This window comes from Gorilla gorilla, chromosome 9 (genome assembly GCF_029281585.2).
Source record: "Gorilla gorilla gorilla isolate KB3781 chromosome 9, NHGRI_mGorGor1-v2.1_pri, whole genome shotgun sequence".
Classification (NCBI taxonomy): Eukaryota; Metazoa; Chordata; class Mammalia; order Primates; family Hominidae; genus Gorilla; species Gorilla gorilla.
Window position 1 is genome coordinate 131,226,748 of NC_073233.2, and position 4,493 is coordinate 131,231,240.

The 4,493-nt window shown below is 51.0% G+C and overlaps 1 non-coding gene across 1 annotated transcript; it reads left to right on the plus strand.

Annotated features, from left to right (window-relative positions):
• The first annotated feature begins 2,361 nt into the window (after nt 1–2,361).
• LOC115936365 (U8 small nucleolar RNA) lies at nt 2,362–2,495 on the plus strand. Its single transcript, XR_004071857.1, has one exon. It is a non-coding gene; the product is annotated as a U8 small nucleolar RNA (small nucleolar RNA).
• Nucleotides 2,496–4,493: the final 1,998 nt, after the last annotated feature.

Genomic DNA, 4,493 nt, shown 5'->3' on the forward strand with positions numbered 1-4,493 from the left:
GGGTGCTGCAGATGACATGTAGACAGCAGCAGGAGGCAGACAGGCTCCTGGGTGGAAAGGGGCCGGCCCCCAGTGAAGACCCACCCTCAAGCCCCAGATGGCCTGAAGCCTGGGGTTGGGAGTGTCAGGTCTGGGTGGAGTCCATGGCACAGAGTGAGAATTTATGGTGCTTTTTCTGGCCCACCCATGGCTGTTCATGGACCAATCAGCAGGCACTTCCTCCCTTCTGAAGCCCATAAAAACCCCCAGACTCAGCCAGACTCACAGAGACATCGGGACTACCAGCTGTAGGAAGGAGCTACCAACTTAAGTTCTCCTGGACTGGTCAGGATGACCTACCTGTGGAAAGGAGCTACCCACTTCAGGTCTTCTGAGAGCTGTTCTGTCACTCAGTGAAGCTCCTCTCCACCTTGCTCACCCTCTAGTTGTATGTTTCTCATTCTTCCTGGATGCAGGACAAGAACTCAGGACGCTTCAGGACTGAAAGAGCTGTAACACAAAGAGGGCCGAAACACACTCCCCCTTCTCCCCCACCCCAGTTCACCACATTGCAGGCGATGAGAAGGAGAGAAGAGCTGCCTTTCTTTGGGGAGCCTGGACCTGGGGGCTCCCTGAGCAAAGGCTATGACACCATCTTTGGGGCTTTGTGGTTCCTGGCATCTCCAAGCTTCTGGGTGCCACCATGTTCCCTGGTGCCCACAGTGGAAGCTGCTTGTGGTACGCCTGGTCCAGCTGCAGCCTTGCATGGAGCTGGTGCCTGTGCTGGCTCCTGGAGCTGCTCACCCTGCTGCAGCTGGCATGCCTGCGCTGGCTCCTGGAGCTGCTCACCCTGCTGCAGCTGGCATTCCTGGCTGTGCACAGTGGCCAGACCCTGTGCTTGCTCACACACCCCTTGCTGTTCTGCACCTGACTTGCCCTTGGCAGGCATGGGATCCAAGCTGGTAATGTGAGCCAAGCACAGCTTGCAGGGCTGAGTGGGTGAAACGAGCCCAGTGGGCCCAAGCAAAACTCGGGCAAAGATGCTCCCGGCCACAGAGGTTTCCGGTTGGAAAAGCGACACCCTAAGGATCCTGTGACACCAGTACTTTGGGAGGCTGAGGCAGGCGGATCACTTGAGGCCAGGAGTTCAAGACCAGCCTGGCCAGTGTGGTGAAACCCTGTCTACTAAAAATACAAAAATTCACTGTGTGTGGTTGTACGTGCCTCTAATTCCAGCTACTTGGGAGACTGAGGCACAAGAACTGCTTGATCTTGGGAAGCAGAGGTTGCAGTGAGCCAAGACTGCACCACTGAATTCCAGCCTGGGTGACGGAATAAGACTCTGTCTAAAAATATATATATATTTTTATGGCCAAGGGAATTTTAAACACAGAAATACCACATATGTTTAAGCCATTCATCTCTACATGCCTGCAAAGTAGCATGTCCCTTGAAGGCAGGGACCTGACCCAATGCCCTGCACATACAGGTGCTCCCACTGGGTGCTGTTAATAAACAGCCTATCTGGTGCTCAAAGCTGCTAAATTATGAAAGAGGAGACCAAGTCTGTCTTCTGTTCCTATCTCTCCTCTTCAGCATTTTCCTGCTTCTATTTGGATCCATTGTCTTCCCCTCTCAATACCCAAGTAGGCAGTTCGAGTTAAATTCCTACCTTCCTGAGAGTCCCTAAATCTGTGCCCCTTGAGCAGCACCCACACCGTATGTTTAACACTTCCCTGCCTGCCCCATCACAGCCTGCACCATAATGTCCTATATCGTCATTGAAAAGGATGGAGAGGGAACAGCTAGGCAAGTGTTACAGTAGGATAATAATTGGAAAGGAAGCCTATTTGCTAGCTTTCAGGAATGATGCCAGCAATTTTAAGGCAGTATAAGAAGTTTCAGTCTGATATGAGGGAGAGGGAGTTGTCTTCATTTGGAGAGATTTCTCCTCTCCCTTCTTCTTCACTCTGAAACCACAAGTCAATCTAGAAAAGTTGGTGGTGTGTAGTTTGGTAAATAAGTTCAGCCTTTGACATGAAGATTAACCTGGTTTGACATTGATTGATTGATTTGACATGCAGATGACCTGAGATTGGTGCTCCTGTCAGTCTTAAAAACAAACAAACAAAAACCCCTAAGCTTTGAACTTGACCTAGTTGTTTACCACATGTGTGATTCCAGGCTAGTTTCCTGTCTGTAAAATAAGGGTAATTGTAATGCTTCCCTTTCCTATTGCACAGAAATGTGACGACAACGTAAGCCATTCTACATTTTATCTATGTGTGTGTTGGGGAGGGAGTGGGGGAGGGATCATGTCTGTTTTGCTTCCTTTATTTCCATATTGTTTGGAAGATGCTAATGAATACTTGACTTGATGAACTGTCAGGTGGGATAACCCTTCCCTGTTCCTCCGTTTGGAGGGCAGATAGAACATGATGACTGGAGATGCATGAAATGTGACTAACGTCTCTGTGTAATCAGGACTTGCAACACCCTGATTGCTCCTATCTGATTCTTTCTGAACAAAACAAAACAAAAGAAAAACTTGACAATGAATAAATGGTGGAGTTGGGTGATTTCCACATCATTGATGTCCAAGCTTTAGCGTGCATCAGGATCACCCGAGGGTCTTGTTCAGACTCACTGCCAAGACCCACCCAGAGAGTTTTTGGTTCAGGAAGCCTGGGGTGAGGCCCAAGAACCTGCATCTAACGACTTCCCCCTGTGCTGTGGCGCTGCGGGCAGGGACGGAGGCGCCCAGGGGCAGGCGGCAGCACGGGAAGAGGCCAGCAGGTGGCGCGGTCGCCCAACCCGGCCTCCCCCCGGGCGCCGAGGGAGGCGGGTCAGCGGCGGCCACACCTGCCCAAGCGCCCGCTCTCCCAGGCAGCAGGGGCGGCGGCGGCCGGGCTGGCTGCGCTGGAGTGCGGAGAGCAGGAGCGGCGTGGGAGGAATTCGGAGCACTTTCGCCGCCTGCCTCCTTTTACTCCTGGTTGCCCTCAAATGAGCCCTCTCCCTCCACACGCGTTTGGGCCTTACCAGCCGCCCGAAGCGGCGGCATCCATCCCAGCAAAGCGTGCATCCCATCCTCCGGAAAAAAAGTCTTTGAGCTTCCTTTACAGTGACCTCACTTTGGGGACTGAACCGTTGCGACTAAGAAAACCCCTCCTCAAGTTTAATGGAACGATCACATGACACGTGGTTGACGACGCCATCCCCTACTTGCTACTTGCCTTGTGTGATACAGTGTCACGGCCCGGGCTTCTGGCTTGGTGGAGGGGACACCACCGCGGCTCCGGCTGCGGACTTCGGGCTCCTCCCCTGAGCCAGGCGGAGAGCGCTGCCCGCTTTAGAGAACTGTTAGGCTGCTGCCGGGCGACAACGCAGGAAAAGTGCCTTACACAGCGTAAGGGCTCAATCCACATTAAGGAAGCAGGCAGGAAAAAGTGTCAGTGAATAGCCAGTGACAGTCCCTTAGGGAAGAAATGAATTTGGGTTTAGCTGTCCAGTAGAACTCTGCTGTCTACACTATCCAGCACAGCGGTCCCTAGCCATAGGTGACCATTGAGCACGTGAAATACGGCGAGGGTGATCAGAGAATTGAATTTTAAATTGTATTTAATTTTCATTAAATTTAAAGTATTAAACCGCACAGGTTTAGCAAAACGCCTTGCTGAATTGTGAAAAGATGTCCCTTAAGCCTTAGGGCATGGCTGGCAACGGGTAAGAGGTAGTTAAATCTCTCTGCCTAAAAAGATATAGGAATTTTAGGGGGTGGGGCAATCTGACTAGCAAGGAATGGAAGAGAGGTTGGGGGGAAAGGGCCAGAGGCATTGCGAGGAGTTAGTGACTAAGCCAATCAGAAAGGAAGTCAGTAAAACCCCTCTGGTGGCAGAAATGACTCAAGGGGAATTTAAAAACTGGAATGCGTAATATTCAGTCTGAAGTCGTTTACTGAGCAGCAGAATGATGTTACTTCTGTCTGTTGCCCGTCCCTTCAGAAATGTCTGCTTAACACAGAGCCTGGAGGTGGCAGCAATTAGGGAGTGACGAGATGACAAGATGTGGGGGTGTCCAGTGGGGGTGATTCGTTCAGGAAAGGTGAGAGCAAATTCTGGAGGGAACAGGAGAGAGAGAAAGAATTCAGCACAGGTAGGATCTAGGGACTGAGAGACTGCGGTGATATTGTCAGGAGGACGCCTTTTCCACTGCAGAGGGGATAGAGATTTTTGAACCACTTTTAATTAAATCTTAAAGGTAACAGCAACTCCAGCAAGTGGGAGGACTTGAACATCCAGGTCTTTGCTTCAAAGCATTTCTTCAGATTAATGCTTCCTGACTTAAATAACCTCACAGAGCAGGCATCTCTTGAAGGGCCTCACTGCAGACTGCAGGTGTGAGTGAGAAAGGAGGCCAGGAGGGCTTGGGCAATGCTGCAGCAGGCAGACAGGAAGCAGAGGCACCGGCGTCTTGCTAAACTTATAAAGTGTAGCATCATTTTTTCTGGACTTTTG